The sequence below is a fragment of the Glycine soja genome, chromosome 13 (assembly GCF_004193775.1).
Source record: "Glycine soja cultivar W05 chromosome 13, ASM419377v2, whole genome shotgun sequence".
NCBI classification, from domain to species: Eukaryota; Viridiplantae; Streptophyta; class Magnoliopsida; order Fabales; family Fabaceae; genus Glycine; species Glycine soja.
The window spans coordinates 3,821,254-3,847,457 of record NC_041014.1 but is presented as its reverse complement, the minus strand read 5'-3'; positions in this window follow the sequence as shown (position 1 = coordinate 3,847,457).

Here is a 26,204-nt window from a genome sequence, read left to right as displayed (position 1 = left end):
ATGTGAATCGGACATCCGAGTGAAAAGTTATAGCCATTTTGAATTTGTCGAGAGATTCCGTTGTTCAATTTTGAGCGTCTCAATATATCATGGGCAACGATCATACATTCGAGTCAAAGGTTATGGCTGTTTGAATTTGCCGAGTGTTTCAGTGTTCAATTTCGAGTGACTCGATATATGATGCACGTGAATCGGACATCCGAGTGAAAAGTTATAGCTATTTAAATTTCTTGAGAGCTTCTGTTGTTTAATTTTGAGCGTCTCGATATATCATGGGTGTCGATCATACATTCGACTTAAAAATTGTTGCCATTTGAATTTGACGAGAGCTTCCCTACTCAATTTTCAGGGTCTCGATATATGATGCATGTGAATCGAATATCCGAGAGAAAAGTTATGGCCGTTTGAATTTCTCCAGAGCTTCTGTTGTTCAATTTTGAGTGTCTCAATATATAATCGGCCCCGATCATACATTCGAGTCAAAAGTTATGGTTTTTTGAATTTGCCAAGAGCTTCCATGTTCAATTTCGAGGGTCTCGATATCTTATGCGCGTGAATCGGACATCCGAGTGAAAAGTTATGGCCATTTGAATTTCTCAAGAGCTTTCATTGTTAAATTTTGAGCGTCTCGATATATCATGGGTATCGATCATACATTTGAGTCAAAAGTTATGGCCGTTTGAATTTGCCGAGAGCTTCAGTGTTCAATTTCGAGGGTCTCCATATACGATGCACATGAATCGGACATCCGAGTGAAAAGTTATAGCCATTTGAATTCTCGAGAGATTTCGTTGTTGAATTTTGAGCGTCTCGATATATAATGGGCATCGACCATACATTCAAGTCAAAGGTTATGGCTGTTTGAATTTGCCGAGAGCTTCCGTGTTCAATTTCGTGGGACTCGATATATGATGCATGTGAATCGGACATCCGAGTGAAAAGTTATAGCCATTTGAATTCTCGAGAGATTCCGTTGTTCAATTTTGAGTGTCTCGATATATCATGGGCATCGATCATACATTCGAGTCAAAGGTTATGGCTGTTTGAATTTGCCGAGAGCTTTCGTGTTCAATTTCGTGGGACTCGATATATGATGCATGTGAATCGGACATCCGAGTGAAAAGTTATAGGCATTTGAATTTCTTGAGAGCTTCTGTAGTTCAATTTAGAGCGTCTCAATATATAATGGGCATCGATCATACATTCGAGTCAAAGGTTATGGCTGTTTGAATTTGTCCAGAGCTTCCGTGTTCAATTTCGAGCGACTCGATATATGATGCACGTGAATCGGACATCCGAGTGAAAAGTTATAGCCATTTGAATTTCTTGAGAGCTTCTGTTGTTCAATTTTGAGCGTCTCGATATATCATGGGCGTCGATCATACATTCGACTCAAAAGTTATGGCCATTTGAATTTTCCAAGAGCTTCCATGTTCAATTTCGAGGGTCTCGATATCTTAGGCGCGTGAATCGGGCATCCGAGTGAAAAGTTATAGCCATTTGAATTCTCGAGAGATTACGTTGTTCAATTTTGAGCGTCTCGATATATCATGGGCATCGATCATACATTCGAGTCAAAGGTTATGTCTGTTTGAATTTGCCGAGAGCTTCCGCGTTCAATTTCGTGGGACTCGATATATGATGCATGTGAATCGGACATCCGAGTGAAAAGTTATAGCTATTTTGAATTTGTCGAGAGCTTCTGTTGTTCAATTCTAAGCGTCTTGATATATCTTGGGCGTCAATCATACATTGGAGTGAAAAGTTATGCCCGTTTGTATTTGCCAAGTGTTTCCGTGTTCAGTTTTGTGGGTCTCGATATATGATGCATGTGAATCGGACATCCAAGTGAAAAGTTATAGCTATTTAAATTTCTTGAGAGCTTCCGTTGTTTTATTTTGAGCGTCTCGATATATCATGGGTGTCGATCATACATTCGACTCAAAAGTTATTGCCATCTAAATTTGACGAGAGCTTCCCTATTCAATTTTGAGGGTCTCGATATATGATGAATGTGAATCGAATATCCGAGAGAAAAAGTTATGCCCATTTGAATTTCTCCAGAGTTTCTGTTGTTATATTTTGAGTGTCTCAATATATAATTGGCCCCGATCATACATTCGAGTCAAAAGTTATGGTTTTTTGAATTTGCCAAGAGCTTCCATGCTCAATTTCGAGGGTCTCGATATCTTATACGCGTGAATCGGACATCCGAGTGAAAAGTTATGGCCATTTGAATTTCTCAAGAGCTTTCATTGTTCAATTTTGAGCGTCTCGATATATCATGGGTATCGATCATACATTTGAGTCAAAATTTATGGCCGTTTGAATTTGCCGAGAGCTTCAGTGTTCAATTTCGAGGGTCTCCATATATTATGCGCGTGAATCGGACATCCGAGTGAAAAGTTATAGCCATTTGAATTCTCGAGAGATTCCGTTGTTTAATTTTGAGCGTCTCGATATATCATGGGCATCGATCATACATTTGAGTCAAAAGTTATGGCCGTTTGAATTTGCCGAGAGCTTCAGTGTTCAATTTCAAGGGTCTCGATATATTATGCGCGTGAATCGGACATCCGAGTGAAAAGTTATAGCCATTTGAATTCTCGAGAGATTCCGTTGTTCAATTTTGAGCGTCTCAATATATCATGGGCAACGATCATACATTCGAGTCAAAGGTTATGGCTGTTTGAATTTGCCGAGATCTTCCGTGTTCAATTTCGAGGGACTCGATATATGATGCACGAGAATCGTACATCCGAGTGAAAAGTTATAGCCATGTGAATTTTTTGCGAGCTTCTGTTGTTCAATTTTTAGCGTCTTGATATATAATCGGCATCAATCATACATTCGAGTCAAAATTTATGGCGGTTTGAATTTGCCGAGAGCTTCAGTGTTCAATTTCGAGGGTCTCGATATATTATGCGCGTGAATCGGACATCCGAGTGAAAAGTTATAGCCATTTGAATTCTAGAGAGATTCCGTTGTTTAATTTTGAGCGTCTCAATATATCATGGGCATCGATCATACATTCGAGTCGAAGGTTATCGATGTTTGAATTTGCCGAGAGCTTCCGTGTTCAATTTCGAGGTACTCGATATATGATGCGCGTGAATCGGACATCCGAGTGAAAAGTTATACCCATTTTGAATTTCTCAAGAGCTTTCATTGTTCAATTTTGAGCGTCTCGATATATCATGGGTATCGATCATACATTTGAGTCAAAAGTTATGGATGTTTGAATTTGCCGAGAGCTTCCGTGTTCAATTTCAAGGGACTCGATATATGATGCACGTGAATCGGACATCCGAGTGAAAAGTTATAGCCATTTGAAATTCTCGAGAGGTTCTGTTCTTCAATTTTGAGCGTCTCGATTTATCTTGGGCGTCAATCATACATTGGAATCAAAAGTTATGCCCGTTTGTATTTGATGAGTGTTTCCCTGTTCAATTTTGTGGGTCTCGATATATGATGCACGTGAATTGGACATCCTAGTGAAAAGTTATAGCCATTTGAATTTCTTGAGAGCTTCTGTTGTTCAATTTTGAGCGTCTCAATATATCATGGGCGTCGATCATACATTCGACTCAAAAGTTATGGCCATTTGACTTTTCCGAGAGCTTCCATGTTCAATTTCGAAGGTCTCGATATCTTGGGCACGTGAATCGGGCATCCAAGTGAAAAGTTATAGCCATTTTAATTCTCGAGAGATTCCGTTGTTCAATTTTGAGCGTCTCGATATATCATGGGCATCGATCATACATTCGAGTCAAAGGTTATGCCTGTTTGAATTTGCCGAGAGTTTCCGTGTTCAATTTCGAGGAACTCGATATATGATGCACGAGAATCGTACATCCGAGTGAAAAGTTATAGCCATCTGAATTTTTCGCGAGCTTCTGTTGTTCAATTTTGAGCGTCTTGATATATAATCGGCATTGATCATACATTCGAGTCAAAAGTTATGGCCGTTTGAATTTGCCGAGAGCTTCAGTGTTCAATTTCGAGGGTCTCGATATATTATCCGCGTGAATCGGACATCCGAGTGAAAAATTATAGCCATTTGAATTCTCGAGAGATTCCGTTGTTCAATTTTGAGCGTCTCAATATATCATGGGCATCGATCATACATTCGAGTCAAAAGCTATGGATGTTTGAATTTGCTGAGAGCTTCCGTGTTCAATTTCAAGGGTCTCGATATATGATGCACGTGAATCGGAATCCGAGTGAAAAGTTATAGCCATTTGAAATTCTCGAGAGGTTCTGTTCTTCAATTTTGAGCGTCTCGATATATCTTGGGCGTCAATCATACATTGGAGTGAAAAGTTATGCCCGTTTGGATTTGCCGAGTGTTTCCCTGTTCAATTTTGTGGGTCTCGATATATGATGCACGTGAATTGGACATCCTAGTGAAAAGTTGTAGTGATATGAACCCTCATGGCACAAGGGCTGACTTAGGATCGTCTAGGATTAAACCTTGATGGAAAATGCGGAAATTGATTAAGGAAAGGATGGAAAATAAGGTGGTTAATTTCGTGGGTCTTAATAAGGTGGTTTCTGGCATAAAATGGATGAATGGGATGGTAAAACGTAGGCTAAGTGGTGGCTGGACAGAAATATAGAAATGGCAATAACGGAAGCTACAGGGCTCCAAATGAGGTGATTCCAAAACGAGGTGAAAGGTCTCGTTTTGAAAGTCAATTTAGGCTCAAGAATCACTTAATTTGAGTGCGTAAAATGGGAGTTATGGCCACGAGATAATTCTGGGCAGAGGTGGATTTTCTGGAATTGTGGTTTGAAAGAACAAGGGTGAAGATGAAAGGAAGGAAAGAATCACTCTTTCCAGCGAGGGCAACACACAAAGGTTGTGAAAGTCCTTTGATACAGCCAGGGTGTTCTTGAATCACTCAAGAATTTAGGAGAATCACTCTCACTAAGATAAAAGAGATAAACTCTAATTTTCTGAATAAAACTCAACTTGTGTTTATTGATAAAATGGTTCAGCTTATATAGAAACTTTACAGCAGATTTTAGTAATGACCCACTAACCTAGAATTAAAATAACTTAATGCCATTAACCTATGGAATTAAAAAAAACTTAATGGCTAAGTGTAACTGAAATTGTGGCAACCAAAAGTCACCCCCAACAGCCAACAAGTCAGCCACCATTTGGTCTCCCAAAAGGCTGATGCCTAGGTTGCCAATTGGGCCCTTATTACAACTTGAACTAAACCTAACTAAAGCCCTTTTAGTTGATTAACCCAAAACATATTTTTGGTCAGCCAACTTTACAAGGATTGGGCCATTATTTAGACAGACTAAACACTCTAAAATTGAAACAAAGTGGTGTCATTTAGTCCTCCTCCATTTGGGCCATGATACAACTCACAACCTTGGACTTTTCTCCTTGAAACTTGGGCTTGTATTCAAATAGTATGGACAGCACTTGTTGAAGAGCTTCCTTGGCTTTCCTTGCTCTAGCCCTTGTCATAGGTCCTCCAAGTCCTTCAAGTGGATCCTTGCCCTTGCTCTTGGTCATGTCCTCATCATATAGCCATTTGAATTTCTTGAGAGCTTCTGTTGTTCAATTTTGAGCGTCTCAATATATCATGGGCGTCGATCATACATTCGACTCAAAAGTTATGGCCATTTGACTTTTCCGAGAGCTTCCATGTTCAATTTCGAAGGTCTCGATATCTTGGGCACGTGAATCGGGCATCCAAGTGAAAAGTTATAGCCATTTGAATTCTCGAGAGATTCCGTTGTTCAATTTTGAGCGTCTCGATATATCATGGGCATCGATCATACACTCGAGTCGAAGGTTATGGATGTTTGAATTTGTCGAGAGCTTCCGGGTTCAATTTTGAGGTACTCGATATATGATGCACGTGAATCGGACATCCGAGTGAAAAGTTATAGCCATTTTAATTTGTCGAGAGCTTTTGTTCTTCAATTTTGAGCGTCTCGATATATTATCGGCGTCGATCATACTTTCGAGTCAAAAGTTATGGCCGTTAGGATTTGCCGAGAGCTTCCATGTTCAATTTCGAGTGTCTCGATATATTATGCGTGTGAATTGGACATCCGAGTTAAAAGTTATAGCCATTTGAATTTTTCCAGAGCTTCCGTTGTACAATTTTGAGCGTCTCGATATATCTTGGGCGTCAATCATACATTGGAGTGAAAAGTTATGCCCGTTTGTATTTGCCGAGTGTTTCTGTGTTCAACTTTGTGGCTCTCTGATGCAAGCTCCATTGGAGCTTGTAGGCCTAGGATCTTCTTCATCAATGGATTCCTTTGCTTCTTGGAAGATAAATGGCAGCGGAATGGAGAAGGAAGAGAGAGAGGAGACGCCACTTCAAGGAGAAGATGAGTCTAGAAGAAGCTCACCACCATAGGAGGCCATGGATAAGAGCTTGGAGGAAGAAGGAGATGAATGAAGGGAGAGGGAGAGAAGAGCACGAAATTTAGTGCTCAAAAGGAGCTCTGAAATCTGAAGTTAATATTCAAATGATCAAAGTTCAAAAAAATACACACACATGACCTCTATTTATAGCCTAAGTGTCACACAAAATTGGAGGGAAATTCAAATTTCACTTGAATTTGAAATTGAATTTGTGGAGCCAAACTTTGGAGCCAAAATTTCACTAATTATGATTAGTGAATTTTAGTTATGGTTCAGCCCACTAATCCAAGATCAATTCCAAGATTCTCCACTAAGTGTGCTTAGGTGTCATGAGGCATGAAAAGCATGAAGGACATGCACAAAGTGTGACTATATGATGTGGCAATGGGGTGTAGTAAGCAAATGCTCACCTCCCCCTCTAAAATTTAATTGGATTGGGCTTCTACCAATTCAATTAAATTTATTTCCAGCCACACACATCAAATATCCACTTAGTGCATGTGAAATTACAAAACTACCCCTAATACAAAAACTAGTCTAGGTGCCCAAAAATACAAGGGCTGAAAAATCCTATATTTCTAGGGTACCCTACCTACAATATGGAGCCCTATATACAAGGACCAAATATAATGACATCCTAGTCTAATATGTACAAAGATAATTGGACCCAACCTTGGCCCATGGGCTCAGAAATCTACCCTAAGGTTCATGAGAACCCTAGGGCCTTCTTCAGCAGCTCTAGCCCAATCTTCTTGGAGCCTCTTGCTCATGGTTCTTGTGATTGGTCCCTTCCTAGGGAGGATTGCATCACTCTCGATATATGATGCAAGTGAATCGGACATCCTAGTGAAAAGTTATAGCCATTTGAATTTCTTGAGAGCTTCTGTTGTTCAATTTAGAGCGTCTCCATATATCATGGGCGTCGATCATACATTCGACTCAAAAGTCATGGCCATTTGAATTTGCCGAGAGCTTCCATGTTCAATTTCGAGGGTCTCGGTATATGATGCATGTGAATCGGACATCCGAGTGAAAAGTTATAGCCATTTTGAATTTCTTGAGAGCTTCTGTTGTTCAATTTTGAGCGTCTCGACATAATATCAGCGTCGATCATACTTTCGAGTCAAAAGTTATGGCTGTTTGGATTTGCTGAGAGCTTCATTGTTCAATTTCGAGGGTCTCGATATCTTATGCGCGTGAATCAGACATCTAAGTGAAAAGTTATAGCCATTTGAATTTCTCCACAGCTTTCGTTGTACAATTCTGAGCGTTTCGATATATCGTTGGCATCGATCATACATTCGAGTGAAAAGTTATGCCCGTTTGTATTTGCCGAGTGTTTCCATGTTCAGTTTTGTGGGTCTCGATATATGATGCACGTGAATCGGACATCCGAGTGAAAAGTAATAGCCATTTGAATTTCTTGAGAGCTTCTGTTGTTCAATTTTGAGCGTCTCGATATATCATGGGCGTCGATCATACATTCGACTCAAAAGTTATGGCCATTTGAATTTTCCAAGAGCTTAAATGTTCAATTTCGAGGGTCTCGGTATCTTAGGCGCGTGAATCGGGCATCCGAGTGAAAAGTTATAGCCATTTGAATTCTCGAGAGATTCCGTTGTTCAATTTTGAGCATCTCGATATACATGGGCATCGATCATACATTCGAGTCAAGGGTTATGGCTGTTTGAATTTGCCGAGAGCTTCCATGTTCAATTTCGTGGGACTCGAGATCGTGATGGCGGCACAACTAATCCATGATCGAGTGGAGATGGAGTGCCTAGAGGGAGCTTGGGAGACCCTCGAAGGCAACACGAGGTGTCGATTTCGGGGCACGATTCGATTCACGGCTACTTCTTTGGTGCATCCAGATGAACCTGCACGGACGCTTCAGCGCACTGTGGAGTGGATACTACCCACGCCTACACCACATCGTCTAGTGGAGCCCGTCCAAGTGATCGAGGTAACGTCATCCGAGGAAGACCCTGAGGAGGATCTTGAGGAGCTACCTCCTGAGCCTGCTGTGGATGCTCTTGACTTTCTAAAGGGTGATGAGGATCCACTTCTTGAGGTGGATTCTCCCGAGGAAGTCATGTCGGCATCTGAGGCAGATTCTACGGAGGATAGTGGCCTGGGGGAGATGGCGATCAGCGGAGGCTCTTCATCATAGTGGACAGTTCCATGGATTAGTTTTATATACTTTTTGAGGGTGGGTGTATCTAGGACTGACTGTTAGGTTACTCTTTTGTTTTTGTATGGGTAGACCTGTTGTATAGGAATTTGATGATTGTATACAGGTGGCTGAAGCCATCACTGTGCACACCTTTGCTCTGGATGACACTATGTATTTTGTAAAACTCCCATATTTTGGATAGCTTTAAATGATGAATGTATTTATGATCAATCTTGTTATTTGAGAAGAAAGCCTTTGCAATTTTATTTGTAAAAGAGTTTATCGACCGTATTTTATTCTTTTATTTTCACGTGACGACCTAAAGTAATGGCTGGTACATTCCTCATTTTGAAACAGCAAATTAGTTTAGAGATTATGAGCGGTAAGAAAGAAATGACTCCGAATAGAGTTGTGAACTGGCCATTCAGGACTCTATAGTGAGGATTTTCCTTCTAAACCTAGTTATGGTGAAAATAGAAAGAAATGAAAAAGAAAAAGAAGAAAAAAAAAATTTACCATGGTTTTTGTTATTTAAATCATTACTATCAAACCAGTCATTAATTTAGGGACGCCACATATATCATGGGCATCGACCATACATTTGAGTCTAAAGTTATGGCCATTTGAATTTGCCGAGAGCTTCACTGTTCAATTTTGAGGGTCTCCATATATTATGCGCGTGAATCGAACATCCAAGTGAAAAGTTATAGCCATTTGAATTCTTGAGAGATTCCGTTGTTCAATTTTGAGCGTCTCGATATATCATGGGCATCGATCATACATTCGAGTCAAAGGTTATGGCTGTTTGAATTTGTCGACAGCTTCCGTGTTCAATTTAGAGGGACTCGATATATGATGCACGAGAATCGTACATCCGAGTGAAAAGTTATAGCCATGTGAATTTCTCGCGAGCTTTTGTATTTCAATTTTGAACGTCTCGATATATAATCGGCATCGATCATACATTCGAGTCAAACGTTAGGGCCGTTTGAATTTACCGAGAGCTTCCATGTTCAATTTCGAGGGTCTCGATATATTTTGCGCGTGAATCGGACATCCGAGTAAAAAGTTATAGCCATTTGAAGATCTTGAGAGCTTCCGTTGTTCAATTTTGAGCGTCTCGATATATCATGGGCGTCGATCATACATTCGGCTCAAAAGTTATGGCCATTTGAATTGGACGAGAGCTTCCCTATTCAATCTAGAGGGTTTCGATATATGATGCACGTGAATCTTACATCCAAGAGAAAAGTTATGGCCATTTGAATTTCTTGAGAGCTTCTGTTGTTCAATTTTGAGTGTCTCAATATATTATCAGCGTCGATCATACTTTCGAGTCAAAAGTTATGGTCGTTTCAATTTGCCGATAGCTTCCATGTTCAATTTCGAGGGTCTCGATATCTTATGCGCGTAAATCGGACATCGGAGTGAAAAGTTATAGCCATTTGAATTTCTCCACAGCTTCCGTTGTACAATTCTGAGCGTCTCGATATATCATGGGCGTCGATCATACATTCGAGTGAAAAGTTATGCCAGTTTGTATTTGCCGAGTGTTTTCGTGTTCAATTTTGTGGGTCTCGATATATGATGCACGTGAATCGGACATCCGAGTGAAAAGTTATAGCCATTTGAATTTTTTGAGAGCTTCCGTTGTTCAATTTTGAGCGTCTCGATATATCATGGGCGTCGATCATACATTCGAATCAAAAGTTATGACCATTTGAATTTTCCAAGAGCTTCCAAGTTCAATTTTGAGGGTCTCGATATCTTAGGCGCGTGAATCGGGCATCCGATTGAAAATTTATAGCCATTTGAATTCTCGAGAGATTCCGTTGTTCAATTTTGAGCGTCTCGATATATCATGGGCATCGATCATACATTCGAGTCAAAGGATATGGCTGTTTGAATTTGCCGAGAGATTCCGTGTTCAATTTCGTGGGACTCGATATAGGATGCATGTGAATCGGACATCCGAGTGAAAAGTTATAGCCATTTTGAATTTCTCAAGAGCTTCTGTTGTTCAATTTTGAGCGTGTCGATATATTATCGGCGTCGATCATACTTTCGAGTCAAAAGTTATGGCTGTTTGGATTTGCCGAGAGCTTTATTTTTCAATTTTGAGGGTCTCGATATCATATGCGCGTGAATCGGACATCTGAGTGAAAAGTTATAGCCATTTGAATTTCTCCACAGCTTTCGTTGTACAATTCTGAGCTTTTCGATATATCAATGGCGTGGATCATACATTCGAGTGAAAAGTTATGCCCGTTTGTATTTTCCGAGTGTTTCCGTGTTCAGTTTTGTGGGTCTCGATATATGATGCACGTGAATCGGACATCCGAGTGAAAAGTTATAGCCATTTTAATTTCTCTAGAGCTTCCGTTATTCAATTTTGAGCGTCTCGATATATCATGGGCGTCGATTATACATTCGACTCAAAAGTTATGGCCATTTGAATTTGACGAGAGCGTCCCTATTCAATTTCGAGGGTCTCGATATATGATGCACGTGAATCGGACATCCGAGAGAAAAGTTATGGCCATTTGAATTTTTTGAGAGCTTCTGTTGTTCAATTTTGAGTGTCTCGATATATCATGGACATCGATCATACATTTGAGTCAAAAGTTATGGCTGTTTGAATTTGCCGAGAGCTTCCGTGTTCAATTTCGAGGGACTCGATATATGATGCACGAGAATCGTACATCCGAGTGAAAAGTTATAGCCATGTGGATTTTTCGCGAGCTTCTGTTGTTCATTTTGAGCGTCTTGATATATAATCGGCATCGATAATACATTCGAGTCAAATGTTATGGCCGTTTGAATTTGCCGAGAGCATCAGTGTTCAATTTCGAGGGACTCGATATATTATGCGCGTGAATCGGACATCCGAGTGAAAAGTTATAGCCATTTGAATTCTCGAGAGATTCTGTTGTTCAATTTTGAGTGTCTCGATATATCATGGACATCGATCATACATTTGAGTCAAAAGTTATGGCTGTTTGAATTTGCCGAGAGCTTCCGTGTTCAATTTCGAGGGACTCGATATATGATGCACGAGAATCGTACATCCGAGTGAAAAGTTATAGCCATGTGGATTTTTCGCGAGCTTCTGTTGTTCATTTTGAGCGTCTTGATATATAATCGGCATCGATAATACATTCGAGTCAAATGTTATGGCCGTTTGAATTTGCCGAGAGCATCAGTGTTCAATTTCGAGGGACTCGATATATTATGCGCGTGAATCGGACATCCGAGTGAAAAGTTATAGCCATTTGAATTCTCGAGAGATTCTGTTGTTCAATTTTGAGCGACTCGATATATCATGGGCATCGATCATACCTTCTAGTCAAAGGTTATGGCTGTTTGAATTTGCCGAGAGCTTCCGTGTTCAATTTCGAGGGACTCGATAGATGATGCACGTGAATCGGACATTCGAGTGAAAAGTTATAGCCATTTGAATTTCATGAGAGCTTCTGTTGTTCAATTTTGAGCGTCTCGATATATTATCGGCGTCGATCATACTTTCGAGTCAAAAGTTATGGTCGTTTGGATTTGCCGAGAGCTTCCTTGTTTAATTTCGAGGGTCCCGATATATTATGCGCGGGAATCGGACATCCGAGTTAAAAGTTATAGCCCTTTGAATTTCTCCAGAGCTTCCGTTGTACAATTTTGAGCGTCTCGATATATCTTGGGCGTTAATCATACAATGGAGTGAAAAGTTATGCCCGTTTGTATTTGCCGAGTGTTTCCGTGTTCAATTTTGTGGGTCTCGATATATGATGCACGTGAATCGGACATCCGAGTGAAAACTTATAGCCATTTGAATTTTTTGAGAGCTTCCGTTGTTCAATTTTGAGCGTCTCGATATATCATGGGCGTCAATCATACATTCGACTCAAAATTAATGCCGGTTTGTATTTGCTGAGTGTTTTCGTGTTCAACTTTGTGGGTCTCGATATATGATGCACGTGAATCGGACATCCGAGTGAAAAGTTATAGCCATTTGAATTTCCTGAGAGCTTCTGTTGTTCAATTTTGAGCGTCTCGATATATCATGGGCGTCGATCATACATTCGACTCAAAAGTTATGGCCATTTGAATTTTCCAAGAGCTTCCATGTTCAATTTCGAGGGTCTCGATATCTTAGGCGCGTGAATCGGGCATCCGAATGAAAAGTTATAGCCATTTGAATTCTCGAGAGATTCCATTTTTCAATTTTGAGCGTCTCGATATATCATGGGCATCGATCAAACATTCGAGTCAAAGGTTATGGCTGTTTGAATTTGCGAGAGCTTCCGTGTTCAATTTCGTGGGTCTCTATATCTTAGGCGCCTGAATCGAACATCCGAGTGAAAAGTTATAGCAATTTGAATTTCTCAAGAGCTTCTGTTGTTCAATTTTGAGCGTCTTGATATATAATTGGCATCGATCATACATTCGAGTCAATGGTTATGACTGTTTGAATTTCTCAAGAGCATCCGTGTTCAATTTCGAGGGACTCGATATATGATGCACGTGAATCAGACATTCGAGTGAAAAGTTATAGCCATGTGAATTTCTCGCGAGCTTTTGTATTTCAAATTTGAGCGTCTCGATATATAATTGGCATTGATCATACATTCGAGTCAAAAGTTAGGGCCGTTTGAATTTACCGAGAGCTTCCATGTTCAATTTCGAGGGTCTCGATATATTATGCGCGTGAATCGGACATCCGAGTGAAAAGTTATAGCCATTTGAAGATCTTGAGAGCTTCCGTTGTTCAATTTTGAGCGTCTCGATATATCATGGGCATCGATCATACATTCGGCTCAAAAGTTATGGCCATTTGAATTTGACGAGAGCTTCCCTATTCAATCTAGTGAGTTTAGATATATGATGCACGTGAATCTTACATCCGAGAGAAAAGTTATGGCCATTTGAATTTCTCGAGAGCTTCTGTTGTTCAATTTTGAGTGTCTCAATATATAATCGGCATCGATCATACATTCAAGTCAAAAGTTACGGTCGTTTCAATTTGCCAAGAGCTTCCATGTTCAATTTCCAGGGTCTCGATATCTTATGTGCCTTAATCAGACATCTGAGTGAAAAGTTATAGCCATTTGAATTTCTCCACAGCTTCCGTTGTACAATTCTGAGCGTCTTGATATATTATGGGCGTCGATCATACATTCGATTGAAAACTTATGCCCGTTTGTATTTGCCGAGTGTTTCCGTGTTCAATTTTGTGGGTCTCGATATATGATGCACGTGAATCGGACATCCGAGTGAAAAGTTATAGCCATTTGAATTTCTTGAGAGCTTCCGTTGTTCAATTTGGAGCGTCTCGATATATCACGGGCGTCGATCATACATTCGAGTGAAAGGTTATGCCGGTTTGTATTTGCTGAGTGTTTTTGTGTTCAATATTTGGGTCTCGATATATGATGCACGTGAATCGGACATCCGAGTGAAAAGTTATAGCCATTTGAATTTCTTGAGAGCTTCTGTTGTTCAATTTTGAGCGTCTCGATATATCATGGGCGTCGATCATACATTCGACTCAAAAGTTATGGCCATTTGAATTTTCCAAGAGCTTCCATGTTCTATTTCGAGGGTCTCGATATTTTAGGCGCGTGAATCGGGCATCTGAGTGAAAAGTTATAGTCATTTGAATTCTCGAGAGATTCCGTTGTTCAATTTTGAGCGTCTCGATATATCATGGGCATCGATCAGACATTCGAGTCAAAGCTTATGGATGTTTGAATTTGCCAAGAGCTTCCATGTTCAATTTCGAGTGTCTTGCTATCTTAGGCGCGTGAATCGGACATCCGAGTGAAAAATTATAGTCATTTGAATTTCTCAAGAGCTTCCGTTGTTCTATTTTGAGCGTCTCGATATATAATCAGCATCGATCATACATTCGAGTCAAAGGTTATGGCTGTTTGAATTTGTTGAGAGCTTCCATGTTCAATTTCGAGGGACTCGATATATGATGCACGTGAATCAGACAACCGAGTGAAAATTTATAGACATGTAAATTTCTCGCGAGCTTCTGTTGTTCAATTTTGAGCGTCTCGATATATAATCGGCATCGATCATACATTCGAGTCAAAAGTTATGGCCGTTTGAATTTACCAAGAGCTTCCATGTTCAATTTCGATTGTCTCGATATATTATGCGCGTGAATCGGACATCCAAGTGAAAAGTTATAGCCATTTGAATTTCTTGAGAGCTTCCGTTGTTCAATTTTGAGCGTCTCGATATATCATGGACGCCAATCATACGTTCGACTCAAAATTAATGCCGGTTTGTATTTGCCGAGTGTTTCTGTGTTCAATTTTGTGGGTCTCGATATATGATGCACGTGAATCGGACATCCGAGTGAAAACTTATAGCCATTTGAATTTTTTGAGAGCTTCCGTTGTTCAATTTTGAGCGTCTCGATATATCATGGGTGTGATCATACATTTGACTCAATAGTTATGGCCATTTGAATTTGATGAGAGCTTCCCTATTCAATTTACAGGGTTTCCATACATGATGCACATGAATCGGACATCCGAGAGAAAAGTTATGGCCATTTGAATTTCTCGAGAGGTTCTATTGTTAAAATTTGAGCGTCTCGATATATTATCGGCGTCGATCATACTTTCTAGTCAAAAGTTATGGCCATTTCGATTTGCCGAGAGCTTCATTTTTCAATTTCAAGGGTCTCGATATATTATGCGCATGAATCGGACATCCGAGTTAAAAGTTATAGCCATTTGAATTTCTCCAGAGTTTCCGTTGTACAATTTTGAGCGTCTCGATATATCTTGGGCGTCAATCATACATTGGAGTGAAAAGTTATGCTCGTTTCTATTTGTCGAGTGTTTCCGTGTTCAATTTTGTGGGTCTCGATATATGATGCACGTGAATCGGTCATCCGAGTGAAAACTTATAGCCGCTTGAATTTTTTGAGAGCTCCGTTGTTCAATTTTTAGCGTCTCAATATATCATGGGCGTGATCATACATTCGAGTCAAAGGTTTTTGCCATTTGAATTTGATGAGAGCTTCCCAATTCAATTTAGAGGGTTTCGATATATGATGCACGTGAATCGGACATCCGAGAGAAAATTATGGCCATTTGAATTTCTCGAGAGCTTCTGTTGTTCAATTTTGAGTGTCTCGATATATAATCGGCATCGATCATACACTCGAGTCAAAATTTATGGTCGTTTGAATTTGTCAAGAGCTTCCTTGTTCAATTTGGAGGGTCTCGATATCTTATGCGCGTGAATCGGACATCCGAGTGAAAAGTTATCGCCATTTTAATTTCTCTAGAGCTTCCGTTGTTCAATTTTGAGCGTCTCGATATATCATGGACATCGATCATACATTTGAGTCAAAAGTTATGGCTGTTTGAATTTTCCGAGAGCTTCTGTGTTCAATTTCGGGGGACTCGATATATGATGCACGAGAATCGTACATCCGAGTGAAAAGTTATAGCCATGTGAATTTTTCGCGAGCTTCTGTTGTTCATTTTGAGCATCTTGATATATAATCGGCATCATCACACATTCGACACAAAAGTTATGCCCGTTTGAATTTGCCGAGAGCATCATTGTTCAATTTCGAGGGACTTCATATATGATGCACGTGAATTAGAAATCTGAGTGAAAAGTTATAGACATGTGAATTTCTCGCGAGCTTCTGTTGTTCAATTTTGAGCGTCTCAATATATAATCGGCGTCGATCATACTTTCGAGTCAAAAGTTATGGCCGTTTGAATTTACCGAGAGCTTCCATGTTCAATTTCGAGGGTCTCGATATATTATGCGCGTGAATCGGACATCCAAGTGAAAAGTTATAGCCATTTGAATTTCTTGACAGCTTCTGTTATTCAATTTTGAGCGTCTCGATATATCATGGACGTCGATCATACATTCGACTCAAAATTAATGCCGGTTTGTATTTGCCTAGTGTTTCTGTGTTCTATTTTATGGGTCTCGTTATATGATGCACGTGAATCGGACATCCGAGTGAAAAGTTATAGCCATTTGAATTCTCGTGAGATTCCGTTGTTCAATTTTGAGCGTCTCGATATATCATAGGCATTGATCATATATTCGAGCCAAAAGTTATCGTTGTTTGAATTTGCCAAGAGCTTCCATGTTCAATTTCGAGGGTCTCGCTATCTTAGGCGCGTGAATCGGGCATCCGAGTGAAAAGTTATAGCCATTTGAATTTCTCAAGAGCTTCCGTGGTTCAATTTTGAGCTTCTCGATATATAATCAGCATCGATCATACATTCGAGTCAAAGGTTATGGCTGTTTGAATTTGTTGAGAGCTTGCATGTTCAATTTTGAGGGACTCGATATATGATGCACGTGAATCAGACATCCGAGTGAAAAGTTATAGCCATGTGAATTTCTCGCGAGCTTCTATTGTTCAATTTTGAGCGTCTCAATATATAATCGGCGTCGATCATACTTTCGAGTCAAAAGTTATGGCCGTTTGAATTTACCGAGAGCTTCCATGTTCAATTTCGAGGGTCTCGATATATTATGCGCGTGAATCGGACATCCAAGAGAAAAGTTATGGCCATTTGAATTTCTCGAGAGCTTCTCTTGTTCAATTTTGAGTGTCTCGATATATAATTGGGATCGATCATACATTCGAGTCAAAGATTATGGCTGTTTGAATTTGTTGAGAGCTTCCATGTTCAATTTCGAGGGACTCGATATATGATGCACGTGAATCAGACATCCGAGTGAAAAGCTATAGCCATGTGAATTTCTTGCGAGCTTCTGTTGTTCAATTTTGAGCGTCTCGATATATAATCGGCGTCGATCATACATTCGGGTCAAAAGTTATGGTCGTTTCAATTTGCCATGAGCTTCCATGTTCAATTTCGAGGGTCTCGATATCTTCGGCGCGTGAATCGGCCATCCGAGAGAAAAGTTATGGCCATTTGAATTTCTCGAGAGCTTCTCATGTTCAATTTTGAGTGTCTCGATATATAATCGGCATCGATCATACATTCGAGTCAAAGGTTATGGTTGTTTGAATTTGTCGAGAGCTTCCGTGTTCAATTTCGAGGGTCTCGATATATTATGCGCGTGAATCGGACATCCGAGTGAAAAGTTATAGCCATTTGAATTTCTTGAGAGCTTTCGTTGTTCAATTTTGAGAGTCTCGATATATCATGGGCGTCGATTATTCATTTGAGTGAAAAGTTATGCTGGTTTGTATTTGCCGAGTTTTTCCGTGATCAATATTTGGGTCTCAATATATGATGCACGTGAATCGGACATCCGAGTGAAAAGTTATTGCCATTTGAATTTCTTGATAGCTTTCGGTTTTCAATTTTGAGCGTCTCGATATATCATGGGCGTCGATCATACATTCTACTCAAAAGTTATGGCCATTTGAATTTGACAAGAGCTTCCCTATTCAAAATTCGAGGGTCTGGATATATGATGCACGTGAATCGGACATCCGAGAGAAAAGTTATGGCCATTTGAATTTTTTGAGAGCTTCTGTTGTTCAATTTTAAGTGTCTCGATATATCATGGGCATCGATCATACATTTGAGTGAAAACTTATGGCCGTTTGAATTTGACGAGAGCTTCAGTGTTCAATTTCGAGGGTCCCGATATATTATGCGCGTGAATTGGACATCCAAGTGAAAAGTTATAGCCATTTGAATTTCTCAAGAGCTTCCGTTGTTCAATTTTGAGCGTCTCGATATATAATCAGCATCGATCATACATTCAAGTCAAAGGTTATGGCTGTTTGAATTTGTTGAGAGCTTCCATGTTCAATTTTGAGGGACTCGATATATGATGCACGTGAATCAGACATCCGAGTGAAAAGTTATAGCCATGTGAATTCCTCGCGAGCTTCTGTTGTTCAATTTTGAGCGTCTCGATATATCATGGGCGTCGATCATACATTTGAGTAAAAAGTTATCACCGTTTGTATTTGCCGAGAAGTTCTGTGTTCAATTTGGAGGGTCTCGATATATGATGCACATGAATCGGACATCCGAGTGAAATGTTATGGCCATTTGAATATCTTGCGATCTTCAGTTGTTCAATTTTGAGCGTCTTAATTTATTATCGGCATCGATCATACATTTGAGTCAAAAGTTATGGTCATTTGAATTTGCCTAGAGCTTCCATGTTCCATTTCGAGGGTCTCGATATCTTATGCGCGCGAATTGGACATCCGAGTGAAAAGTTATAGCCATTTGAATTTCTCCAGAGCTTCGTTTGTTCAATTTTGAGCGTCTCGATATATCATGGGCGTCGATCATACATTTCAGTGAAAAGTTATCACCGTTTGAAATTGCCGAGGGGTTCCATGTTGAATTTCGACGGTCTCGATATATGATGCAGATGAATCGGACATCTGAGTGGAAAGTCATAGCCATTTTAATTTATTGAGACATTCCGTTGTTCAATTTTGAGCGTCTCGATATATTATGGGCGTCGATCACACATTCGAGTCAAAGGTTATGGCTGTTTGAATTTGCCGAGAGCTTCCGTGTTCAGTTTCGAGGGACTCGATATATGATGCACGTGAATCGGATATCCAACTGAAAAGTTATTGCCATTTGAATTTCTCGAGAGCTTCTTTTGTTCAATTTTGAGTCTCTCGATATATAATTGGCGTCGATCATACATTCGAGTCAAAAGTTATGGCCGTTTGGATTTGTCGAGAGCTTCCTTGTTCAATTTCGAGGGTCTCGATATATTATGCGCGTGAATCGGACATCTGAATGAAAAATTATAGCCATTCGAATTTCTCGAGAGCTTCCGTTGTTCAATTTTGAGCGTCTCGATATATCATGGGCGTCGATCATACATTCGACTCAAAAGTTATGGCCATTTGAAAATGCCAAGAACTTCCCTATTCAATTTCGAGGGTCTCGATATATGATGCACGTCAATCAGACATCCGAGAGAAAAGTTATGGCCATTTGAATTTCTCGAGAGCTTTTGCTATTCATTTTTGAGCGTCTCGATATATAATTGGCGTCGATCATACATTTGAGTCAAAAGTTATGGTCGTTTGAATTTGCCAAGAGCTTCCATGTTCAATTTCGAGGGTCTCGACATCTTATGCGCCTGAATTAGACATCCAAGTGAAAAGTTATAGCCATTTGAATTTCTCAAGAGCTTCGGTTGTTCAATTTTGAGCGTCCTGATAAATCATGGGCGTGGATCATACATTTGAGTGAAACGTTATCACCATTTATATTTGCCGAGAGTTTCTGTACTCAATTTTGAGGGTCTCGATATATGATGACGTGAATCGGACATCCGAGTGAAATGTTATGGCCAATTGAATTTCTCGTGAGCTACAGTTGTTCAATTTTGAGCGTCACGATATATAATCGGCATCGATCATACATTCGAGTCAAAAGTTATATTCGTTTGAATTTGCCAAGAGCTTCCATGCTCAATTTCAAGGGTCTCGATATCTTATGCGTGTGAATCGGACATTCGAGTGAAAAGTTATAGCCATTTGAATTTCTCAAGAGCTTCCGTTTTTCAATTTTGAGCGTCTCGAAATATCGTGGGCGTCGATGATACATTCGAGTCAAATGTTATGGTCGTTTGGATTTGCCGAGAGCTTCCCTGTTCAATTTCGAGGGTCTCGATATATTATGCGCGTGAATCAGACATCCGAGTGAAAAGTTATACCCATTTGAATTTCTTGTGAGCTTCTGTTTTTCAATTTTGAGTGTCTCGATATATAATCGGCATCGATCATACATTCGAGTCAAAAGTTATGGTCGTTTGAATTTGCCAAAAGCTTCCATGTTCAATTTCGAGGGTCTCCATATCTTATGCACGTGAATCCGAAATCCGAGTGAAAAGTTATAGCCATTTGAATTTCTCAAGAGCTTCCGTTGTTCAATTTTGAGCGCCTCGATATATCATGGGCGTCGATCATACATTTGAGTCAAAGGTTATGGCAGTTTGAATTTGCCAACAGCTTCCGTGTTCAATTTCGAGGGACTCGATATATGATGCAGGTGAATCAGACATCCGAGTGAAAAGTTATAGCCATTTGAACATCTCACGAGCTTCTGTTGTTCAATTTTGAGCGTCTCGATATATAATCGGCATTGATCATTCATTCGAGTCAAAAGTTATGGCCGTTTGGATTTGCCGAGAGCTTCCGTGTTCAATTTCGAGGGTCTCGATATATGATGCAGGTGAATCCGACATCCGAGTGCATAGTTATAGCCATTTGAATATCTCGCGAGCTTCTATTGTTCAATTTTTAGCGTCTCGATATATAATCGGCATCTATCATGCATTCAAGTCAAAAGTTATGGCCGTTTGAATTTGCCGAGAGCTTCCGTGTTCAATTTCGAGGGTCTCGATATATTATGCGCGTGAATCGGACATCCGAGTGAAAATTTATAGCCATTTGAATTTCTCGAGAGATTACGGTGTTCAATTTTGAACGTCTCGATATATCATAGGCGTCGACCATACATTCGAGTCAAAAGTTATGATCGTTTGAATTTGCCAAGAGCTTCCATGTTCCATTTCAATGGTCTCGATATGTTATGCGCGTGAATTGGACATCCGAGTTAAAAGTTATAGCCATTTGAATTTCTCGAGAGCTTCTGTTTTTCAATTTTGGGCGTCTCGATATATAATCGGCATCGATCATACATTTGAGTCAAAGGTTGTGGTTGTTTGAATTAGCCAAGAGTTTTCGTGTTCAATTTCGAGGGCTCAATAAATTATGCGCGTGAATCTGACATCCAGGTGAAAAGTTATAGCCATTTCAATTTCTCGCGAGCTTTCTTTTTTCAATTTTGAGCGTCTCGATATTTCATGGGCGTCGATCATATATTCGACTAAAAAATATGGCCATTTGAATTTGCCAAAACTTCCCTGTTCAATTTCGAGGGTCTCGATATAAGATGCACGTGAATCAGACATCCGAGAGAAAAGTTTTGGCCATTTGAATTTCTCAAGAGCTTCTGTTGTTCAATTTTGAGTGTCTCGATATATAATCGGCATCGATCATACATTCGAGTCAAAAGTTATGGTCGTTTGAATTAGCCAAAAGCTTCCATGTTCAATTTCGAGGGTCTCGATATCTTAGGTGCGTGAATCGGATATCCGAGTGAAAAGTTATAGCCATTTGAATTTCTCAAGAGCTTCAGTTGTTCAATTTAGAGGGCCTCGATATATCATGGGCGTCGATCATACATTTGAGTCCAAGGTTATGGCAGTTTGAATTTGCCAAGAGCTTTTGTGTTCAATTTCGAGGGACTCGATATATGATGCAGGTGAATCGGACATCCGAGTGAAAAGTTATAGCCATTTGAATATCTCACGAGCTTCTGTTGTTCAATTTTGAGCGTCTCGATATATAATCGGCATCGATCATGCATTCGAGTCAAAAGTTATGGCCGTTTGAATTTGCCGAGAGCTTCCGTGTTCAATTTCGAGGGTATCGATATATGATGCAGGTGAATCAGACATCCGAGTGCATAGTTATAGCCATTTTAATATCTCGCGAGCTTCTGTTGTTCAATTTTGAGCGTCTTGATATATAATCGGCATCGATCATGCATTCAAGTCAAAAGTTATGGCCGTTTGAATTTGCCAAGAGCTTCCGTGTTCAATTTCGAGGGTCTAGATATATTATGCGCGTGAATCGGACATCCGAGTGAAAAGTTATAGCCATTTGAATTTCTCGAGAGATTACGATGTTCAATTTTGAACGTCTCGATATATCATGGGCGTCCATCATACATTCGAGTCAAAAGTTATGGTCGTTTGAATTTGCCAAGAGCTTCCATGTTCCATTTCAATGGTCTCGATATCTTATGCGCGTCAATTGGACATCCGAGTTAAAAGTTATAGCCATTTGAATTTCTCGAGAGCTTCTGTTTTTCAATTTTGAGCGTCTCGATATATAATCGGCATCGATCATACATTCGAGTCAAAGGTTGTGGCTGTTTGAATTAGCCAAGAGTTTTCGTGTTTAATTTCGAGGGCTCGATAAATTATGGGCGTGAATCGTACATCCAGGTGAAAAGTTATAGCCATTTAAATTTCTCGCGAGCTTCTATTGTTCAATTTTGAGTGTCTTGATATATAATCAGCATCGATCATACATTCGAGTCAACAATTATGGCCATTTGAATTTGTCGAGAGCTTCCGTGTTCAATTTCGAGGGTCACAATAAATTATATGCGTGAATCGGACATCCGAGTGAAAAGTTATAGCCATTTGAATTTCTCGAGAGATTCCGTTTTTCAATTTCGAGCGTCTCGATATATCATATGCGACGATCATCCATTCGAGTCAAAGGTTATGGCTGTTTGAATTTGCCAAGAGAATTCGTGTTCAATTTTGTGGGTCTCGATATATGATGCACGTGAATCGGACATCCGAGTGAAAAGTTATAGCCATTTGAATTTCTCGAGAGCTTTCTTTGTTCAATTTTGAGCGTCTCGATATATCATGGGCGTCGATCATATATTCGACTAAAAAATATGGCCATTTGAATTTGCCAAAGCTTCCCTGTTCAATTTCGAGGGTCTCGATATAAGATGCACGTGAATCGGACATCCGAGTGAAAAGTTATAGCCATTTGAATATCTCACGAGCTGTTGTTGTTCAATTTTGAGCGTCTCGATATATAATCGGCATCGATCATGCATTCGAGTCAAAAGTTATGGCCGTTTGGATTTGCCGAGAGCTTCCCTGTTCAATTTCGAGGGTCTAGATATTTTATGCGCGTGAATCGGGCATCCGAGTGAAAAGTTATAGCCATTTGAATTTCTCAAGAGCTTCCGTTGTTCAATTTAGAGCGCCTCGATATATCATGGGCGTTGATCATACATTTGAGTCAAAGGTTATGGCAGTTTGAATTTGCCAAGAGCTTTCGTGTTCAATTTCGAGGGACTCGATATATGATGCAAGTGGATCGGACATCCGAGTGAAAAGTTATAGCCATTTGAATATCTCAAGAGCTTCTGTTGTTCAATTTTGAGCGTCTCGATATATAATCGGCATCGATCATGCATTCGAGTCAAAAGTTATGGCTGTTTGAATTTGCCGAGAGCTTCCGTGTTCAATTTCGAGGGTTTCGATATATGATGCAGGTGAATCAGACATCCGATTGCATATTTATAGCCATTTGAATATCTTGCGAGCTTCTGTTGTTCAATTTTGAGCGTCTCGATATATAATCGGCATCGATAATGCATTCAAGTCAAAAGTTATGGCCGTTTGAATTTGCCAAGAGCTTCCGTATTCAATTTCGTTGGTCTCGATATATTATGCGCGTGAATCGGACATCCGGGTGAAAAGTTATAGTCATTTGAATTTCTCGAGAGATTACGGTGTTCAATTTTGAACGTCTCGATATATCATGGGTGTCGATCATACATTCGAGTCAAAATTTATGGTCGTTTGAATTTGCCAAGAGCTTCCATGTTCCATTTCGATGGTCTCGATATCTTATGCGCGTGAATTAGACATCCGAGTTAAAAGTTATAGCCATTTGAATTTCTCGAGAGCTTCTGTTTTTCAATTTTGAGCGTCTCGATATATAATCGGCATCCATCATACATTAGAGTCAAAGGTTATGGCTGTTTGAATTAGCCAAGAGCTTTCGTGTTCAATTTCGAGGGCTCGATAAATTATGCGCGTGAATCGGACATCCAGGTGAAACGTTATAGCCATTTGAATTTCTCATGAGCTTCTATTGTTCAATTTTGAGTGTCTTGATATATAATCAGCATCGATCATACATTCGAGTCAACAGTTATGGCCGTTTGGATTTGCCAAAAGCTTCCATGTTCAATTTCGAGGGTCTCGATATATGATGCACGTGAATCGGACATCCAAGTGAAAAGTTATAGCCATTTGAATATCTCACGAGCTTTTGTTGTTCAATTTTGAGCGTCTCGATATATAATTGGTATCGATCATGCATTCGAGTCAAAAGTTATGGCCGTTTGGATTTGCCGAGAGCTTCCCTGTTCAATTTCGAGGGTCTCAATATATGATGCAGGTGAATCAGACATCCGAGTGCATAGTTATAGCCATTTTAATATCTCGCGAGCTTCTGTTGTTCAATTTTGAGGGTCTCGATATATAATCGGCATCGATCATGCATTCAAGTCAAAATTTATGGCCGTTTGAATTTGCCGAGAGCTTCCGTGTTCAATTTCGAGGGTCTCGATATATTATGCGCGTGAATCGGACATCCGAGTGAAAAGTTATAGCCATTTGAATTTCTCGAGAGGTTACAGTGTTCAATTTTGAACGTCTCGATATATCATGGGCGTCGATCATACATTCGAGTCAAAAGTTATGGTCGTTTGAATTTGCCAAGAGCTTCCATGTTCCATTTCGATGGTCTCGATATCTTATGCGCGTGAATTGGACATCCGAGTTAAAAGTTATAGCCATTTGAATTTCTCGAGAGCTTCTGTTTTTCAATTTTGAGCGTCTCGATATATAATCGGAATCGATCATACATTCGAGTCAACAGTTATGGCCATTTGAATTTGCCGAGAGCTTCCGTATTCAATTTCGAGGGTCACAATAAATTATACGCGTGAATCGGACATCCGAGTGAAAAGTTATAGCCATTTCAATTTCTCGAGAGATTCCCTTGTTCAATTTTGAGCGTCTCGATATATCATATGCGTCGATCATACATTCGAGTCAAAGGTTATGGCTGTTTGACTTTGCCAAGAGCTTTCGTGTTCAATTTTGTGGGTCTCGATATATGATGCACGTGAATCGGACATCCGAGTGAAAAGTTATAGCCATTTGAATTTCTCGAGAGATTCCGTTGTTCAATATTGAGCGTCTCGATATATCATATGCGTCGATCATTCATTCGAGTCAAAGGTTATGGCTGTTTGAATTTGCCAAGAGCTTTCGTGTTCAATTTTGTGGGTCTCGATATATGATGCACGTGAATCGGACATCCGAGTGAAAAGTTATAGCCATTTGAATTTCTCGAGAGCTTTCTTTGTTCAATTTTGAGCATCTCGATATATCATGGGCGTCGTCATATATTCGACTCAAAAATATGGCCATTTGAATTTGCCGAGAGCTTCCCTGTTCAATGTCGAGGGTCTCGATATAAGATGCACGTGAATCGGACATCCGAGAGAAAAATTTTGGCCATTTGAATTTCTCGAGAGCTTCTGTTGTTCAATTTTGAGTGTCTCGATATATAATCGGCATCGATCATACATTCGAGTCAAAAGTTATGGTCGTTTGAATTAGCCAAAAGCTTCCATGTTCAATTTCGAGGGTCTCGATATCTTATGTGCGTGAATCGGATATCCGAGTGAAAAGTTATAGCCATTTGAATTTCTCAAGAGCTTCCGTTGTTCAATTTTGAACGTCTCGATATATCATGGGCGTCGATCATACATTTGAGTCAAAGGTTATGGCAGTTGGAATTTGCCAAGAGTTTCCGTGTTCAATTTCGAGGGACTCAATATATGATGCAGGTGAATCGGACATCCGAGTGAATAGTTATAGCCATTTGAATTTCTCGCGAGCTTTTGTTGTACAATTTTGATGGTCTCGATAAATAATCGGCATCGATCATACAGTCTAGTCAAAAGTTATGGCCATTTGAATTTTCCG